Source organism: Rhineura floridana, chromosome 2, assembly GCF_030035675.1.
Source record: "Rhineura floridana isolate rRhiFlo1 chromosome 2, rRhiFlo1.hap2, whole genome shotgun sequence".
NCBI classification, from domain to species: domain Eukaryota; kingdom Metazoa; phylum Chordata; class Lepidosauria; order Squamata; family Rhineuridae; genus Rhineura; species Rhineura floridana.
In genome coordinates, this window is record NC_084481.1 from 129,840,057 (window position 1) to 129,860,891 (window position 20,835).

The 20,835-nt window shown below is 43.1% G+C and overlaps 1 long non-coding RNA gene across 1 annotated transcript; it reads left to right on the forward strand.

The window, feature by feature from the left end:
• Nucleotides 1–7,819: 7,819 nt before the first annotated feature.
• On the forward strand, nucleotides 7,820–20,086 carry LOC133378306 (uncharacterized). The gene is made up of 3 exons (XR_009760945.1): nucleotides 7,820–7,930; nucleotides 16,023–16,093; nucleotides 19,878–20,086. It is a non-coding gene; the product is annotated as an uncharacterized LOC133378306 (long non-coding RNA).
• The last annotated feature ends 749 nt before the right edge of the window (nucleotides 20,087–20,835 follow it).

Sequence of the window (20,835 nt, forward strand, 5' to 3'; positions counted from 1 at the left end):
CTTGATTGTTAATAAATGTCTGGGGAAATGATAGTTTCATTCACAGTCTAGAGCTCTAAAAGGTTTGTACTGGTTCTTTTTTGGAATGATGCAGAAACTTAGATAAGCATCTGGCTCAATTCACTACAAAGCCCTTGAGTTTGATTGTAAGGAAACATATGCTGCCTGGCAGGTGAGCCTCTGTTTTACCTACATAATGCTTTCCTTTACAACACATGCTACTGGCAGCAATATGCAGAAAGATAGCCAAAGACTGTTGTTTAGCATTTTCAATTCCCAACTGAGTTAGTTAAAGAATCATCTATATTTTCATCATTTGAGATCATTGGAATGCTACCTGTCATACCTTCATGCAACAACAACAATCTGAAACTGAGTTAAACTCATTGGTTTCATTGGGTTTATTTAATGCACCCACCAAAGTCAAATTCCTGTGCTGGATTGTGTCCAGTCTTTAGTATGCATGACACATTTCAATAAGGTCTTGGCTGTGAGAATATAGATGGCATCTGTTGAATCATTTTTTATAGAAGAATGTACTGGCATCCATGGAAATAAGCAGTCAGGGCTGGTTCCAAAGGGTGGCCAGGCTGGGCACTGGCCCGAGGGCCCCGCAGCTCTAGTGGGGGGGCCCTGAGGGGCCCTCCGCTCCCCTTCTGAGATCCCGCGGATCGCAAGACGAGCTTCCAAGCCGCCCGCCATCCCCTGTGCTTCACCTACCTTTCTCTGCTGTTCGCGCAGGGTTGCCATCAATAAAAATGGCGGCCGAGGTTTCTGTAAGGGACTGAAGCCTCTGCCGCCATCTTGGTGGATGGCAGCAATGCACGCGCTGCATGCCATCAACCAAGATGGCGGCAAAGTCTTCAGTCCCTTATGGAAACCTCGGCCGCCATCTTTATTGATGGCAACCCTGCGCAAACAGTAGAGAAAGGTAGGTGAAGCCAGGGCCGGCTCCAGGAATGCGGGGGCCCTTGGGCATTAGCCTGCCCCGGGCCCCTCTGCTTCCCTTCCGTGGTCCCGCAGATCGCAAGACGAGCTTCCGAACCACCCGTCATTGCTGCCATCAACCAAGATGGCAGCAGAGGCTTCAGTCCCTTACGGAAACCTCGACCACCATCTTTATTGATGGCAACCCTGCGCAAACAGCAGAGGTATGTAGGTGAAGCGCGGGGGATGGCGGGTGGCTCGGAAGCTCGTCTTGCGATCCGCGGGATCATGGAAGGGGAATGGAGGGCCCCCAGGGGCTCCTAGAGCTGCAGGGCCCTCGGGTCAGCGCCCAACCTGGCCACCCTTTGGGACCGGCCCTGGGTGAAGTGCTGGGGATGGCAGGTGATGGTGGGCAGTTTGGAAGCTCATCTTGCAATCTGCGGGATCGCGGAAGGGAAGCATAGGGGCCCGGAGCAGGCTAATGCCCAAGGGCCCCTGCATTCCTGCAGCCAGCCCTGTAAGCAGTGGCTTAATAATAGCATATAGCAGGGGTGGCCCCCCAGATGTTGTTAGACTACAACTCCCATCATCCCTATCCATTGTCCATGATGACTGGGGCTGATGGAAATTGGAGCCAACAACATCTGGAGGGCACAATGTTGGCTATCCCTGGCTTATAGGCTACACTATATTCAATTCTTTCACAGACTCCCTTTAACCTGGCTTGTACGCAGTCGATGCTAAGAAATTGGACTTTTTGAAAACTAGCTATTCTATTTTGCTATTCCACAGTTCCAAGTGAGAGTAAGGTGTACCACATGCTGGGAAAGCACATGATAGTCATCTTCCTGTGCTATTTACACCCAAGGGGTAACATGGATGCAAAGGGGCTGAGGGTCTGCACACAGAGCCAAGCCCCTGAGATTGGATGGCTCTTTCTAGCTTTTCATGTTATACAGCCATGAGAGTGGCTGTATACTATAATCCGCGTGGATTTTTCACATTCCACAATGTTAAATTTAAAAAAACCCATGCCATTCTGATGCTTCCCATAAGCTCATTTCAAAACAAAACCTTACAAAACATATAGACCTGAGCTCAGAAACGCTTGCTTAACAACCCTCTAAGTTTTCATGGCAATACACAAAACAGCCAGGGAGAATCGAGAGTTCAAAGTGTAAAAAGAGAGAAGAAAAACCCAAACCCCTTTTGGACATTTTTCTGTCAGTGTTCTCAAATTTGTTGAAATTAATTAAAAATCAGCCGCGTTCACTGAGTACCTGTAATCCTATTACTGACCTTGCCCCATACTTTGACCTTCATCTTCTTCAGTTTAAAAGATTAAACAATGCCTGGCTGATTTTTAATTAATTTAAGAAATTTTACCTTGAACTCAATGATAACATCGGGCATGCTCAGTAAGAACCAACTATCCTAAAAGCCAGACTCACAGCTGCTGGGCTTGCCTAATCAGGGGGCCACACTCACACCAGACATTTCTTCCACTTCAAAAAGTCATGGCTTCTCCCAAAGAACCCTGGGAAGTGTAGTTTGTGAAGGGTATTGAGAGGAGACTCCTATTCTCCTGACAAAGCTCCAGTGGCCAGCGTGGTTTAACAGTCAGCTCCTCTGACTGGAGCTCTGTGAGGGGAACAGGGCGTCTCCTAGCAACTCTCAAAACCCTTCACTAACAACTCTTCCCAGGATTCTTTTAGAGAAGCAGAGCTTGGAAAAGTTACTTTTTTAAACTACAACTCCCATCACCCCCACCCAGCATGGCCACTGGTTTGGGCTGATGGGAGTTGTAGTTCAAAAAAGTAACTTTTCCAAGCTCTGGAGAGAAGCCATGACTGTCTAAAGTGAAATAAAGGTCTGGTGTGGATGTAGCCAGGGACAGCTTTGGTTTATATTTCGGTGGGAGACTACATGTGCCTGCTATAGAATAAAAAGGTAGGGGAAACACTGAAAAGCAATGATACTGTTAATAATGTTTTCCTTTCGGATAGGAAACGGGGCTTCCCCTCTGCCCAGTGCCCACCCACTCAATCTCCTCCCCTCCTCCTCCCCCAGGTCAGTTTCACCTATCCTAAACATGATTGCACAGAAATAAATCCCACTAAACTCAAAAGGTTTGCAAATGAACAGACCCACCCTCCCATCCCCTCCCTCTTACCCCTTCCCTCACCCTTCTGTTGCCCCTCCCCATCCCCAGGAAGAAGGGAGCTTAGGATTGTGGAGATATTAGATGGGAGCACTCAAGAGTAAAGAGGGTACCCCCTGAAGGCTGCAATGCTAAACACACTTACTAAGGGACTAAACCTCATAGATCTCAACAGGACTTTATTTATTTATTTATTTATTTATGTATTTATGTATTGTATTGTATTGTATTGTATTTATATACTGCCCCATAGCCGAAGCTCTCTGGGCAGTTTACAGTACCTAAGAACACTAAAAACACATATACAATTTTAAAACACATATTTTAAAAACAATTTAAAACAATTTAAACATTTAAAACAATTTAAAAACACATGCTAAAATGCCTCGGAGAAAAGGAAAGTCTTGACCTGGCGCCGAAAAGATAACAGTGATGGTGCCAGGAGCACCTCGTCAAACAAATCATTCCATAATTTGGGGGCCACCACTGAGAAGGCCCTCTCCCTTGTTGCCACCCTCCGAGCTTCCCTCAGAGTAGGCACCCGAGGAGGGCCTTAGATGTTGAGCATAGTGTACGGGTGGGTTCGTATTGGGAGAGGCGTTCCATCAGGTATTGTGGTCCCAAGCTGTGTAAGGCTTTATAGGTTAAAACCAGCACCTTGAATCAAGCTCGGAAACATACAGGCAGCCAATGCAAGCGGGCCAGAATCGGTTTTATATCTTCGGACAGTCTGGTTGCTGTTACCAATCTGGCCGCTGCATTTTGCACAAGCTGCAGTTTCTGAACCGTCTTCAAAGGCAGCCCCACGTAGAGTGCACTGCAGTAATCTAACTTGGAGGTTACCAGAGCATGGACCACTGAAGCCAGGTTATCCCTGAGCAGATAGGGACGCAGCTGGGCCACCAACCAAAGTTGGTAGAAGGCACTCCGTTCCACCGAGGCTACCTGAGCCTCAAGTGACAGAGATGGTTCTAGGAGAACCTCCAAGCTACGAACCTGCGCCTTCAGGGATAGTGCAATCCCATCCAGGACAGGTTGGACATTCACCATCCAGTCAGAAGAACCACCCACTAGCAGTATCTCAGTCTTGTCTGGATTGAGCCTCAGTTTATTAGCCCTCATCCAGTCCATTGTCACAGCCAGGCACTGATTCAGCACATTGACAGCCTCACCCGAAGAAGATGAAAAGGAGAAGTAGAGCTGCGTGTCATCAGCATACTGATGGCAATGCACTCCAAAGCTCCGGATGACCGCACCCAACAGTTTCATGTAGATGTTGAACAGCATGGGGGACAGAACTGACCCCTGCGGAACCCCATACTGGAGAATCCAGGGTGCCGAGCAATGTTCCCCAAGCACCACCTTCTGGAGGCAACCTGCCAAGTAGGAGTGGAACCACTGCAATGCAGTACCTCCCACTCCCAACTCAGCCAGTCTCCCCAGAAGGATACCATGGTCGATGGTATCGAAAGAAGCTGAGAGATCAAGGAGAATGACAGAGTCACACTCCCCCTGTCTCTCTCCCAACAAAGGTCATCATACAGGGTGACCAAGGCTGTCTCTGTGCCAAAACCAGGCCTGAAATCCGACTGAAATGGATCCAGATAATCGGTCTCATCCAAGAGTGTCTGGAGCTGGCCCGCAACCACTCGTTCAAGGACCTTGCCCAGGAATGGAACATTTGACTTTCTTCTGAGTAGATATAGTTAGGATCTAGCTATTGGTAAGACTTGACTAGGCATCAGGGGCGTCTCTACCGGGGTGTGGGGGGTGCAGATTGCACCCGGGTGACACCATGAGGGGGGTGACACTCAGAGCCGCACCCCCCCACACTCCCGCTAGTGACGCCACTGCCCCCCGGCACCCAGTCCGGTGCGTGCCAAAAGCAGGCACCCACTCGCTGGCGGTGAAGCCTGGACAGGCCTTCCACCATCAGCCTGGAGCGCGCACGCGTGGAGTGCGCATGTGTGAGACCAGCCACCCCTGTCCATGCCCCTGGGAGGGCGTGCACCGGAGGTCCACACCCCCCCACACTCCCGCTAGTGACGCCACTGCTAGTCATCCTCTGCAAAAAATATCCATATCAAAGCAGGGTTGGCAACCCCATGCCTGAAATGCCCTGCCTCTACCTTTTAACGTGGCTGCTCCAAACTTCTTTACAGGCTTGAACTTTCACTTCAGAAAGAGGTTTGAGAAATAAGTAAGAGTTAAGAAGATTCTCTGCTGTTTCCTGCCTACCCTGTGGGCTACTATAAAGTCACTTTGGCAGCCAACGCAATTTCAGTGAGTAATAATTGACACAATGAAAACACATGTGGTTTGCTCTACCTTCACAGGCAGTAGCTTGGGAGCAACAGCAATTGAAGCCACTTCCCAGTATGTGAATTCTCTTTTACCACTATTGGGCAAGAAACAAACCATCATGCAACCAACAAGGTGCATCATCAGTGAGTTTAAGGGAATTGAGCTGAGCACATCGAAACACTGTTATTGCTTATATGGATGTAAGGGAGTGAGGTCAGAGGTAAATGAAAAAGAAAAAAATGCAAATAGAAAAAGAAAAAAAATACAGTGATGATTTCTTAAATGCAATACCATACCAACCACAACAAGATTCCTATGAGTAAGGCAGAAAACTCAGCATCCCACAATCAGTCAGGGTTCCTAACCAAAAACCAAAACTAAAAAGAACCTGGCAGTCAGTCAGGCAAGTTCACAGAAATCCCCATGCAGCACAACATGACCCAGGGACTACAGTTAGTGCACCATGCTGAGTTGTCTAGAGTAACAGAAGTTGCAGGGGGGCTGTCATTTTGATGAGTATCTCTTGAACCAGACCACCTAGGAACTTTTTTTTTAATGAAAGTTAGGAGTCCAAAGATTGAGCAACTCATCCAGAGATCCATAGAGAACCTCCAAAAATTGGAGACCTGGCAACTGTATCAACAAGAGAGTAAAAAATGGACAGCAATGGGCAGGGCAGGATTATGCTGAGGCCCTAAGCCATGTCAAGATTCATAGCCGATACATCATTAAAGAAAGAGAGAGAAAAGTGGTGGGAAAGTGTTGAGGAGGGGATTAGGGGAAATGATTCCTGATGTGGAATGGGACTTTAGAATGTGTTGGTAAGCTAGCTCCCATTGTCTCCTCTTGAGGTCTGAAGTGAGGTTGGGCAATAGTCCAGCAACCCTGGAAAGGGAAGTTGATGGAATTGGGTGTAGATTGGGATGGGGAGGTCAGGTTTCAGACTTTTGGTGGTGGATTTTATATGGAAGATTAAAGCATTACAATTATAATAAAACTTCTTAATTACTTTCAACATATTTAGAGGCCCCTCATAATGTGAGGCCCTGAGCCATGGCTGACTTGACTTGTTCCTAAATCCAGCACAGGTGGTGGGGGCATGGCAGGGGAGGGGGGAGCTCATCAGAATCCCAAGCTCATGTTGGAAATGTCAGGAGGCAATTCAACTCTGGGCTCCTACTGGGAGGAAGGGTGGGATATATAAATCTAATAAATAAATAAATAAACTCAGCTTTGTTGGAGTTTACATGGGGTTAAAGTAGACAGAGAGAGGAACCTCTAAGCTTCTTAGGCTGTCTTTCTGATCTAACCTCTGTGCTTACCTTACTTCAGTTGTAAACTGATACTCTTAGAGTTGCTGACCTCGTTTCCTGCTTCCTCCTTTTTCTTCATCTGATCTTGGGAGAGGAGACATCTTTGCTTTGTCCAGCAGATCTCCCTCTCCAGCAGCAGAGATCAAAGACCATGACCAAGCATGGGCCTTTGCATCTCCAGCTTAGTTAGTTAGAAATAGGAACTCTTTTCTATCAAACACATATTTCCTGCAATAAACTAAGCTTTCTTGTTTAGACAGTACTGAGCTAGACGGCAGCTTCCTAACCCTTGCAGATAATCCCCCCACACAATCACCAAACAGTCCAAATACAAGGAAAATGTATTCCACACAGATCCACAAAGGTGGGAAGATTTCAGGTCTCAAAGTATGTGTGCTGCAAATATATTCTGCATCTCTCTCTACCCCTTTGCAACATTGAAAAGAACATATTAATTAAACTTCACTGGCAAATCAACCCTTTCTCCTTCAAGTCGGTGCCATTGTTTCTCACACCAAAAACGCAAGGATTAGTATGCACTGGGAAGACAGTTGAGGGATGTAGGTGCCTATGGACCCCTGTGTGCAGATAAGTTCTTTTATCTACACTCTCCACTACAACCTTTGGTACCACTGACCAAACACTCAGGATCCTTTTTGCCTTTCAGGATTGCCTTCTCACTATAGGGAGAAGAAGAGTGACTGCAAAGAGTTGCAATCAACTACCAGGAGAAATTTTAAAACATTCCTGTTCACCCAGACATTTGATGGCTGAATAAAATGATTCTAGCAACTGTGAAGATATATGATCATTTTAAAATGTTTTTAGATGTTCTTAATTGGGAGGTTTTATTTGTACTGTTTTGCTGTTTGTTTCCCTTTGACCTGATGGCAGAAAGGGTGGGATAGAAATTTAATAAAGAAATGCATACATATAGTCATACATACAGGTTATTGCCTCAGTGATTTCTGTGAAATGAGCCAGCCTGAATGTTCCCACCTAGCCAATGAGGAAAGTCAGAGTTGTGATTGATAACTTAGTTGCTTAGACTCCAGGCAATAGGAATCCCTAGGGTCTTAAAGAGCTGCTGTTTTTCCCTCCCCTTTAATGTATATTTCGCTGCTTCTGTCTTATTTTCTGTTCCTTGGAATCTCTGTAGTTTGCCCTTCATTTTCCCCTAGCAACCAGAATGCATCTTTCCGGTGGTGGATTCATCTGAGATCAGGTACTCCCTAGAGAAGTTATTTTCTGCAAATACTGCTACACAATAAGTGTGGGTGGGTATTAAAGAATCCCTCCCCAAATGACAAATACAAAATGTGAAAACTTTGCAAAGAGGCACTTATCATGTCTCCTGCTGTGCATGACCTAAAAAAAAACACTTACGAAGATTTCACTGTATAGTTAACTTACAGCACATGTCTATTCAGAAGCAAGTCTCTTTGTGTTTAATGGGGCTTACTCCCAGGCAAGTGGTTACAGGATGGCGACCTAGGCTTTGGTTTAAGTGTTGTATGTTTCTATAGTAGCAGGGAGAGAAAAAGTTTAACTTCCTCTCCCCACTTCTGAGGCTGTTCAAACTTCTCCTCAGCTGATATTTATGTAACAAAAACATGCACATTAATTGCATTTGGTGGCACAAACATCTCTCACTTAGAGAAATTCTGTTTCATTTTATGGTTGCATAGATAACAAGCTACTAAGGTTGGAGCATCCAGAAAGATGTGAATAATCTATTTCTTGTGTTTCCCATTAACAGACCCTGTGAAAAGCATCTTCAATCAGTCCACAGCTTTTTATGCTTTTCCTCCCTGCGCACCACCTTCTCATAAAGCCACCCCAGTTTTAGCCCCAGCCTCTTGTAGAAATGCAACTTCTATGCAAATACAGCCTAGTTTGGGCAAAAAGTTCATCAAACCACAATGTATACCAATTACTTTTTTAATACTGGATTTAAAATATTATTCCTCAGGATTTTGTTGAAAATGAGAAGCGATGCTCTGTTCTTTAAGTCAGATTTGAAGCATTTACCGCACTGTGCTTGAGAAGTGCATGCTGTACACCAGACGCATATTAAAACTAGACATCAATGCCTCACAGAATCCAACATCTTTGCACTGAGTAAGGCATCTCTCTGCACCTTCCTCTAAAGGCCACCATTTCATTTTTCCATTAGCTTTACTGGTGCCTTTGATGCTCTTAGAATGTATTGAACCCTCTTTTGTTGTTCTGTCTCTTATTTTATCAAAACAGGCTAGTCACACAGTTGTTGTTTTCCTTACACATCTAGAGCATCATTCGCTATGATTTAATTTTCTTATCCATTTGCTAGTTTTCATCGACTTTGCTCTTGATTCCAGATGAATACCTTATTCCTCTCTCTCTCTCTCTTGGTCTCACTTATAATACCTTATTTACTTGACAGTGAAGCTTTTGCTTTCATTCATAGCTAACACCTTACATGTCTCTTCCTACTTCATCATCATTCTGAATCTAACAACTCAAACCTATGCTGCTGCTTTTCAGTTGTAGTAGCGCTACCTGGTGTGGGTCACTTGCCTTTAATAAGAAAACTGTACAAACTCAATTCTTCTCTTTTTTGCTGGCACCACATGGCATCAATACTAAGGAGACTGGAGGGTACACAGCAGCCATTAGAATGCCCTGTAACTGCTGGACATTGATCAGAGCAGTAATACACTGTTGGTGAAATAGAATTCATGGAAGAAAAGGCTATCAGTGGCTACTACCCATGATGGCTATGCTCTACCTCTATAGGCAGAGGCAGTATGCTTCCAAATACCAGTTGCTGGAAACTGCAGGAGGGGACAGTGTTCTTTGGACTCAGGTCCTGCTTGCAGGTTTCCCATGGGCAATTGGTTGGCCACAGTGAGAACAGGATGCTGGACTAGATGGGCCATTGGCATGATCCAGCAGGCTCATCATATGTTCTTAATCACTACTCACTGCGATTGCCCTAATGAAGACAGCAGGGCTAAACCTGAATAAACAGAATAAATTGCCCCTGACAGTAGCACTTGGACCCAGATGTCTTTTCCAGATCCTATTAGATTCTCTTTTGAATATATTTTATTCAAACATGGTTGGGTGTTTAAAAAAAAAAAAAAAAGCTTATACAAGGCATGCAAAGTACTCAAAGGGTGCTTATCAATGGTTTCTTCTCACACTAAGGGGAGGTAACAAGCGGGGTACTGCAGGGCTCAGTTCTGGGCCAGTGCTCTTCAACATTTTTGTTAATGACTTGGATGAGGAGGTGCAGTGAATGCTTTTCAAATTTGCAAATGACATAAAATTGGGAGGGATAGCTCTGGAAGACAGAAAAAATTCAAAGTGATCTTGATAGGCTGGAGCAATGGGCTGAAAACAACAGAATGAAATTTAACAGGAATAAGTGCAAAGTTCTACACCTAGAAAAAAGAAACCAAATGCACAGTTAAAAGATGGGGGATACTTAGCTTAGCAATAGTACATGCGAGAAGGATCTTAGGATTGTTGTTGATCGCAAGCTGAATATGAGTCAATAGTGTGATGTGGCTGCAAAAAAGGCAAATGCTATTTAAGGCTGCATTAACAGAAGTATAGTTTTCAAATCATGTGAAATCCAAGTTCCCCTCCATTTGGCACTGTTTAGGCCTCATCTTGAGCACTGAGTCCAGTTCTGAACACTGCACTTTAAGAAGGATGCAGAGTAGGGTTGCTAGGTCTTTGGTTTTTGCCCAGAGACTCTGGATTTTTGGAGTCCTTCCCGGATGAGTCACCTCAATCGTCAGACTCGCAGCTTTCAATTAAAAATGAGGTTCTAGGTGGTCTAGTGCCCCCACACACAACTTCCGTTAAATAATCTCACAGCTGGTTTCTCTAGCCCTGCCCTTTCAGGTTTGTAGCCAATACGTGAAGTCAGGGTTGTGATTGACAAGGGATTTGTTTACCTCCATTCAATAGCTAGAACCCACTGCAAGGTCACAAAACTGTTGTTTTTTCCTGCTTGTCTGAAAATCTCATAAACTGAGTAAGTTTATAGCTTTCAGCCAGAGCTTGGAAAAGTTACGTTTTTGAACTACAACTCCCATCAGCCCAATCCAGTGGCCATGCTGGCTGGGGCTGATGGGAGTTGTAGTTCAAAAAAGTAACTTTTCCAAGCTCTGCTTTCAGCAGTAATGTGCAGGAGATCTAAATAAGGGGAACAGCTGTAGCACTGGGGGACTGGAAAAGACCTGCCCTGGGAGTGAGTATCTGGGCATCTGGGTGCTTGCTTGTTTGCTCCTCTGGGTTGCTGTCTCTTGAGACAGCTGAAGTCCCTGGTAAGAGCTGCAAGGACTGGCACTCTGCCTGATCCGAACTCCAGAGAGAGGCTGCAGTTCATCTTGCAGCCTCTTGCATCAGCTGCTGGCTGGGTCAGGGGGCATAAAAGCCCAGCTGCCCTTAGGGAGCCCCTTAGGGAGTTCCAAGAGCGTGGGTGCTATTTCTGCTTCTTCTTTTTAACCAATCCAGAGAAGATTGGTAGTGGGGAGGGCGTATGGCACATGTGTAGCTTCTGTGCAGGGTGAGAGCCTGTGCAGTGAACTGGATCAAACAGATTATCTTGACCCATTCCAGTCTGGGTTCAGGCCTGGTTATGGAACTGAATCGGCCTTAGTTGCCCTGATGGATAACCTTTATCAGGAGAAGGACAGGGGGAGTGCGACCCTGTTATTCTTACTTGATCTCTCAGCAGCTTTTGATATAATTGGCCACGGTCTTTCTGGGCCGACTTGGTGAGATGGGTATTTGAGGCACTATTTTACAGTGGTTCTGAACCAATTTCCAGGGTCATTTTCAGAGAATAGCATTGGGTAACTGTCTTTTGGCCCCCTGGCAGTTGTGCTGTGTGGTGCCTCAGGGTACCATTTATTTATTTATTTATTTATTTTATTATTTGATTGATATCCCACCCTTCCGCCCAGCAGGAGCCCAGGGTGGCATTATGCTTTTCTAACAAGTTTAAATTTTTCTGGGCTGTTGAAGAGGGCAGTGTTTTGAAAACCTTCCCAATATGAAGCCTTAATCCTATACTCGCTTTTCTGTGAGTAAAGCTGCAATGATAATCCTACATACCTGGAGTAGACCCCATTTAATTCAATAGGCCTTAGTTTTAAGTAGACATGGTTAGAATTGTGCTGTAAATTAATGGGACTTTTGAGTGAAGATAGCAAAAGATTGTGTTTGTGTTGTAAATCTTTCCTCCACCAATCCTATTTTTTAAAGCAATTTGGCAGGGCTTACTTAGATGTCACTGCTTTTATTTGGCTGGAAACTAATACTGATTTTTTAAAAAATAATGTTCTGCAATGACCAACTTGTTTTGACAATAACCCAATATATGGGGTGTATGTATTTTTATGTCTCCAGTTTATTTATTTATTTATTTGATTTATATCCCACCCTTCCTCCCAGCAGGAGCCCAGGGCGACTGGGCATATACCCACAGTATGTGGGTATATGGAATTCTTCCAACAATCCTGTGAGGTAGGGTTGGAAACCAAAGCAGCTCACAACAAGAAATAAATCCCTTTAAAATCCAATAACCATAAAACAAGTATAAAACAGTTGCAAAACAGTTTAAAGTGGCATGATTCTGAATTTTGGTTTGGGTTAGTGACATTCCTTATCACTTGAGGTTGCAATCCTGTGCATGCTTCCCTGTTTGAGTAAGGCTCACTGAATGTACTGGGACTTGCTTCTGAGTAAACATGCATAGGATTGCACTATCAATATCTTTACAGGTTGTGCAAATAATAAACAACTTTGACAGTCATGCTTATATAAATATTTCTTCTTACTATGTCTTGATATGTCTCTGATTTAACACTATGGTTGTGCATTATTATTTCCTCTACATTTTAAGTGTGCCCTTCTTCCTTGGAGTGATTATTGTCCCCCTCTGTTGTTTTCACTCTGAGGGGCAGATTAGGTTAAGAGATGGTGAGTAGCCCATGATCACCAAGTAAACCTTGTAACTGATTTCCATTTTAAAAATTAATTAAAGCAATTTACACACAGGCAAAGTTTACGAAGTAGATCCACATAATACATTTAAAGCACATCCAACTCGCATTTAAAGCTCATGACTTCCTCCAAAGAATTCTGGGAAGTGTAGTTTCCCCCTCACAGTTATAGTTCCCACCACCCTTAACAAACTACAGTTCCCAGGATTCTGTGGCGGAATTCAAATGCTTCAAATGTATGTTGAATGTGCTTTAAATGCATGGTGTGGATGTGCCCTACGTATGATGTGCACTTATTTTACTTTTTTAAACAGGGGAAGGGCAGTAGCTGAGTCGTAGGAGCATGCTTTGCATGCCAAGGTCCAAAATTAAATCTAAAAAACTGTTGCCTAGAATCCTGAAGAGCCAATGCTATTCCATGTCATCAGTACTGAGCTCTTTTTCTATTTGCATTTTATTTACCTTTAACCTCAGTCATCCACAGAAGCAACATGAGCTCCATGCACTCAGCTCAACCCCCTTAAACCCATTGATAATGCATTTTGTTGGTTGCATGACTGTTTGTTTCTTGCCCAATAATGGTAAAAGAGAATTCACATACTAGGGAGTGTGACTACAATTGTTGTTCCCAAGCTACTGCCTGTGAAAGTAGACCAAACTATGTGTGTTTTCTCTCTGTCAATTATTACTCACTGGAATTGGGTTGGCTGTCAAAATAAGTTTATAGCAGCCCACAGGGTAGGCAGGAAAGGGTAGATAATCTTCTTACTCTTACTCATTTCTCAAACCTCTTTTTGAAGTGAAGGGTCAAATCGGTAAGGAGGTTTGGAGCAGCTGTGTTAAAAGATAGGGGCATGGCATTCCAGGCAGGGTGTTTCCAACCCTGCTTGGATATTGATATCTTGGCAGAGGATCCCTAGTCAAACTTTATCAACAGCACAATCCAAACCATATATACTCAGAAGTAAGTCCTACTGAGTTCTATGGAGCTTAGTCCCTTAGTAAGTGTGTTTAGAATTGCAGCCTTCAGTGGTATCCATCTTTACCCCTGAGTGCTTCCATCTAACATCTCCAAAACACTAGGTTCCTTTCTTCCTACAATGGCCTTCTGACGTCTCACCTGGCCTGAAGCAAGCAAGTAGAAGCAAGTAGGCCAAATTAAATATTTCCTACCCAGGGTCCCTAAGCAGGTGAGAAGAAATAATTCCATCATTTGAGTTGGGCCTGGGATCACCATCTTTTAGCTAAGATTTCTATCTTAATTTCCAAATGGAGACATGTTTTTGTTTGAATTGCATGCTCCAAGTAACTGTAGTGCTTAAGGTATCATGCTTAATGACATCAGTAGGGCCTGCCCCTGTGACATCACTGGGGCCCGGCCCTGTAACATCACTGGGGCCTGCCCCTGAAATATCAGCGTTTCGGATGCTTCTGATCTGGCAGTCCCAATGCAGACAAACTAGAACAGGTTCAGAGAAGTGCAACAACGATGATCAGGGGACTGGAATCAAAACCCTATGAGGAGAGACTAGGAGAGCAGGGGTTGGATGTGATGGCCTTATAGGCCCCTTCCAACTCTACTGTTCTATACTTTTATGATCCTATGAAAGTGTCAGCAGCCATCTGTATTCATCCAAATAGCCAGGTAATTGCTCCTCCTGAAGGAAGGGCAGCATATAATTTTAATTAATCATCATTACCCATTTTTGACACAACTGAATTGGATTTAAATTTTTGCCCATTTACAACACTGGTCTTGGAATCAAGGATTCCACTCTCACCACCTATGTTGGGCACAAAATGTCAATAGTGTGCCTGTTGGGTGCAAAGTGACTGACGTAAATAGGCCATGTGCTCTGGGTTTTCTGATTAATCAATGTCCCGCTCAAATGAAGTGATCTTGTTATTAAAAACTGGTGATAAACAGATTATGAATGAATAAGCCAAAAGTATGCGGCTGTCTCACAGGTCCGTGTTCAGAACTTGCTGACTGCTGTGCTGATATGGACTAACCTAACCCTGCCAGTCTCTTATAACTATTCATATAGGTCCAACTCTAAATGCACTGTGTTTTAAGTTGCAGCAAACTACAGACCTGAATAAGGACTAGCTAGGTTTCAAGATTTACGAAAACAAACTTTAAAATCAGAAGAAAATGAATTTTGAATAAGTCACCTATTCTACTTACTTCCTGGTAGAATTGTTGTGAGACGTGTGTTTGCAGTTTTGTCCTTCACTCAGGTCCAGATGGATTCCAGAGTTGAAAAAGCAGTTTGGGGATTTTGTGCATCAACTTTATAAAGGGGAAATGGCAAGGGTGAAGGAACATTATCTCCCCCACCCCCAGTTTCCCCTTTTATTTATTTATTTTATTTTATTCAATTTGTATGCTGCTTTTCTGCACAAATGCGCTCAAAGTGGCTTGCAACCCAACAGGAAAAAATACATATCAATATAACATTATAATAACCCAATATCCACTCAACCACAATATAACAATCCAAAGAATCCATTTTGATTACATAAATGTTATAAATTTTAAAATACATTATAAAACAAGCTATCAAGACTTATGAACCAGAGTCAGACATGAAAAACATTTTCAGTACAGTAAAGCATCAGCAAAAATATAAGCAGCAGCCAATTCTTCAAAAATGCAGAAAACCGGACACAGCAATTTCTTCACGCCTGAAGTAAAATATTTTCTCTCTTCCCTCGGTGTAAAGACTGGTGTTATCAGTTCAATTCTCCTTTGCCGTAGCCCCAAACTGGTGTTTTGCTTTGTTGTAGAGGAAAGTTTTAAGAGTCCTGAGAGATGTAAAAACCATCTTCAAAAAATCAGATGCATGCATATTGCTTTGAGTTGACTTGAGTAGGGAGCTTCTTCCCTACTCTCTGCCAGAAAGAGCACTTATAAGAACTTGGAAACTAAGACGCAGTACCTGAGTTTGCTCTTTTCCCCTCCTCTCTCCCAATCCATTTTCGTGTCATGCCTTTTCGATTACAGGCTTGTGGCCAGGGACCATCTTATTACTAGTCATTGTAAGCCACTCTGTAAGCTTGTTGTTGTTGTGAAGAACAGCAACGAAATACTTTGAATGAATAAATAAACAGATGATATGATTGCTATCTGCACATGTTCAATCAGACTGGTCAGTTTGTCTGCTAATGGTAAGTCGTCTGCTGCTACTACTACTTTGCCTAGCTGGTCTTCCATGCTAAGAATTGCAAAGTTTCATAGGTGATAGTATATTTAAATTGATTCAAATATACTCAAATAAACAAGGGGCTATTTTTTTTTGTCTTTTCTAGAAGTGGAATGGAAGTCATAAAGAGCCAAGAGGAATCTAGTAACAAGACTACACTTTGACGGCATTGGATGTGTGGGTTTTTTTTCTTTTTCTCTTTCTGTTATCTCTGTTCTATTTGCTGAAACTTCGCTTCATTGTTTAAAGGAAGAAGGAAATAAGCATCCTTTCTGTTGCTTCTCACCTCCTACTAGAGGAGAACTAAGCCCTCAAACTCATTTTGGGCACTGTATATATCAAAGAGCGGAAAGCCCAACCTGAGGCTGTCCAAGTGCGTTTTGGAAAGGCAATAATGACTAATTGACCTCTTTTAATGAGCTTAAATGTTATCAAGTAGATAATTACATTTGTTATCTAAGGTTCAAGAAAAGCTCTGATAAAAATCTCTATGACAAGCTGTTTCTAAAGATGAGTCAAACAGCAATTGGGGAAAGAGGATGGTTTATATAGCAAAACCCTATGCCTCTTATGAATCCTTCGTACACTGAAAGGGAAGAAAGCAGAAAAGTTTCACAAGGTTCCTATTATTCCTACCCTTTCCTTAAATAAATGACCTAAACACAAAGAACTGCATCCTTTGCCACATTTGCTGATGACACCAAATTCTGAGGAGCAGAATGAATGGTAAGAAATATTCATCACAACTTTGGTCATCTTCATAATTGAGCTGACACCTGACAAATTAAATTTATTTCACAGAAATGTGAAATAATGTACATTGTGCCCAGTATGGCAAGTATTAAATTGCTGCAATAGAATATGACCCAAGAAAGCTTTGGCAAAAGAGCCCTGTAGGTCTATTAGATCTAGGTCCTAAAGGGCCAAGCAATGAAAAGGCAATTATGAAACTGATTCTGAGACCGCCAGATCACAACTGCACATGTTTATATGAACTGGGTGGCTATTCAAAATGGGGATTTGATTTACCGTAGGGCTCACACGGAGGAGGCACACCATAAATGTGGGTTAGCAGATTTTTACTTGGATGTCTTCCATGTTTCCATTTGCAGTCTCTCCTGGAAACATAGTAAGTTTTTGATAGGAATCTGGTGCTATGGCCACAAATTGTTTCTATTTCCCATTCACAAAAAAATCCTCTTTATATTAGAGCTGTGCACACATGCATGCACGCATGCACATATACACACATGCCCACCCTGGGTCCAAAGTAGGGGGGGGCAGATCCAGGCCAACCAGGGGACTACTCACACCACCCCAGTTCTAATCCCAAATGAGTTTGGGGATGAGGCTAATGTTAAATGGAGGGGTTAATTAAACATACAGTTGGGAGGAGGGCAGGGAAAAGGGACACTGAGTCTCCTTCCCGGCTCCAGACTGAGAATGGGGGGAGAGGTTTAAATCCTGTGTGGTATTCTTTCCCAAGCTGCTTCCCTGCAGGGAAGCTGTTTGCAAAGGAGCACCCTGTACCCCACAGGATTGAATCTTTTGTGCAACAGCTGTTGAGTGGAAGCATTGATCCTGCAGGGTGCTCTTTCAAGCGGCTTCCCTGCAGGGAAGGTGTTCTTGCAAATGAGCGCTCTGCACAAATCCTGCAGCTGAGCAGAGTATCAGTCCTGCAGGATGCTGCTTCAGCGAGTGAGGCATCAGGCAGGATCGAGAGCCAGGCAGTGATGGGCAGGAAACAGGAGAGCTTGGGCAGGAAAGGAGTACCCTACATCCAAAAGCATCCACCACCACTACTATCTCTGCCTTCTCCAGGGAAGAGCTCGGTAGGTCCCTCCTACTCTCCTAAGGCCTTTTCTTTCACTACTTTTCATTTTTCCTGCTCAACACTTGCTTCTCCTGCCTGCCCAGCATTCCTTCCTCTGACAGCCCTGGATTGCTTTGGGAAGGTCCAACCTGACCCACAGCGATCTGTGGCTGTCATCACCTGACTCAGGTGAAGTCCAGAAACCACCACCCCCCAAAAAAGAAATCTGCCCAATTTAGCTCAGGTTTTGGATTCATCCAATGCACAGGCCTACTTTATATTTATATCAACTTTAAGTGTTATGTTTAAGTGAGCTACTTGTGCCTTGCGGTCTGAGATAACCCATTACCTTGCGCACAATTTTCTTTTCAAAGGCATACCAAAGCAATGTTGTTTCTTGAGCAGAATTAATAGTTACAAATTATAAAGTACTTCTTCACATAGTGCATAGTTAAAACTACAGAATTCACTCCCACAAGAAACGGTGATAGCCACCAACTTGGATGGTTTTAAAAGAGGATTAGACAAATTCATGGAGGATAAGACTGTCAGTGGTTACTACCCATGATGGCTGTGCTCTACCACCATAGTCAGAGGCAGTATGCTTCTGTAAACCAGTTGCTGGAAGCTGCAAAAGGGGAGAGTGCTCTTTGCACTCAGGTCCTGTTTGCGGGTTTTCCATTGGCAACTGGTTGGCCACTGTGAGAACAGGATGCTGGACTAGATGAGCCACTGGCCTGATCCAGCAGGCTCTTCTTGTGTTCTTAGGCTGTGAACACACTAGTCTCCAGAGCAAAGCATTTCCATTAGCTACACCCAATCAGTTGCAAAATCTCTTTTGAAGCTGATTTTTTAAAAACACACTCAAGCTCCCACCAGGTTTTACAGTAAAAAGGGGCAGGGTTTGACTAGTGGCATGTGCTTCTGTTTTCAGAAGAGAGAGATGGAGACACCCTGAAACCAGTAGAACAGTGAGTGTGTCTCTGCCCTTAGACTATTGCTCATGCGTGTGTGCACGCATGTGCGCTGGTTCATAACAAATGGAAAACTGAACAAAATAGGGTCCATTCAATTCATTTTTCTTTCACTGCAAAATGAATACCAGGTGTAATGAATGGGTGCAAATTAGATTGGTTTTTGTTACCCAGTTCATACCTATTTGTCATTCATTCAGGGTGGGGCTTATCTTCTCTGGCAGCAGAAGTCCTTTCCAATGGATCTTAGCCTGATCTGTCAGGACTGTTCTCAGCGGCTGACTTCTGGTAGGGGACATTTATTTTCCCAATGTCCTGGATGTTGTGTTGTTCCAAGGCATTTGGGGGAAGGGAAGATTTCCCTCTACTGGCAGCTACCATTTTTTTCTCTGAGTGTCCCAAAACACAGCATGCAGACATTCTGGGAAAATAAAATAGTAGCCAGATTCTTTTTTCCATTTTGTTATACTTCTTTTTTTCATCACCTAATTTGTTTCATTGAAATCATACTGTTTTTAATTGTTAGATCACCTTTATTCCACTACATTCATTGTTGTTTCTTTCCCTCCCCCCCCCTTTTTTAAAAACTTTTGCTTTTACCATTGTTTGTCATTCTGGTCTTCAAAAGATTGGTCCACAGCAAACTTGTTCATCTTTATTCCAGGACAGTTTGTACTTTTCAAATACATCTTCAATTTCACTGGCTAGTTTTATATACATCTGGCTTTCTTCAGCCCTAAGTTTTAAGATGTAATCATCTATGTAAATCAGGGGTAGGGAACTTGTGGCCCCAGCCAGCATGGCCAATGGCAAGGGATGGTGGGATGTAGTCTAATAACATCTGGAGGGCCACAGGTTCCCTGTGCCAGATGTAAATAATGGTTGCTTCTAGTTTATTGGTAGACATAGGTCTCTGACCCATTATGAATGACAGTGCTGTCATCCCTATACATTTTGTGCTTTATATTCTGCAGCACTGTTTCTAGCTTCTGTTTGCAGTAAGATAGATTTCCTTGCGATGTTTTTGCTTTATATGCTATTTGTTGATGCATTATTTTCGCAGCTATATTATGTCAGCCAGTTAAAGTAGGGCACCCTGCTGATAGATGTTTTATGGTCTCTCCTGGATTCGTACATAGTCTATACTTACCTGTGATATTTTTCCTCATTATAGGTTTCTGATAGACATGCTTCCTTATTACTTGATCCTGTATAGATACAAGGAAGCCTTCAGTTTTGCTATATAGAGAGACAGAAATCAGACATCTATTGCATCCAAATGCTTCCATGCAGCGTCTTGCAATCCCCAGCACTTAATGTCTTCTGTAGTTTTTCCACAAGGTGGATGTATCTTTTCTAGACATAATTACCATTTGTCACTGCTTGTATCTGACACTCATAAAATGAATGATTTTGTCTTACAAAATACTCCTATTGGTGATTTGTATTAGCAGGAAAACAAGGATAAAATGGGTGTTAAGTAGTAGGAGTTATAAATAACCTAGAAGGGCTGGCCATGGACATTCAGTCAGGATACTTTAGAAAGGGATTCTAGATGTTGTAAAACATCCCAAGTGCCTTCCTGCTTTTATATGCCATAAGTTCCTCAGATACCAGATACATAATTTCCCTCAGTCATACTTCAATCATTGGTTGGCTCTGTGACTTCCAAACATTTAAGATTATGTATATGGAAATCTGGGTTCTCAAACATTAAATAGTGTCCATATGGCCAGTATACATCCAGTTATTCCTATATTTTACTCCTGTAATGTAAAAACCTGTATGCTGCAGATATCTTTTAAAGGTAACAGCTCTTTATCATGTGCCTTACATGAAAAATGAAACCTAGCTACAATCTTAGATGAAGGACCCTATATTTTGTTAATATTACTTGAGCCTTACATTCCATTTCTTCCAATCTAATGCACCAATAGCACAACCCAGCAAAGGATAGTCAGAATGACTGTGTTCCATTCCATTGTTTTCATTGGGATTTAGTCACAACCAATGGTTGCCCGAAATATATAGGTATGATAATTCTTGGAACATTCATGTTTTCTAAAATCTTCATTTTCAATAATACTGATGAATGCTTCTTGACATCCCACAGACACTGTAACTTTCTCATT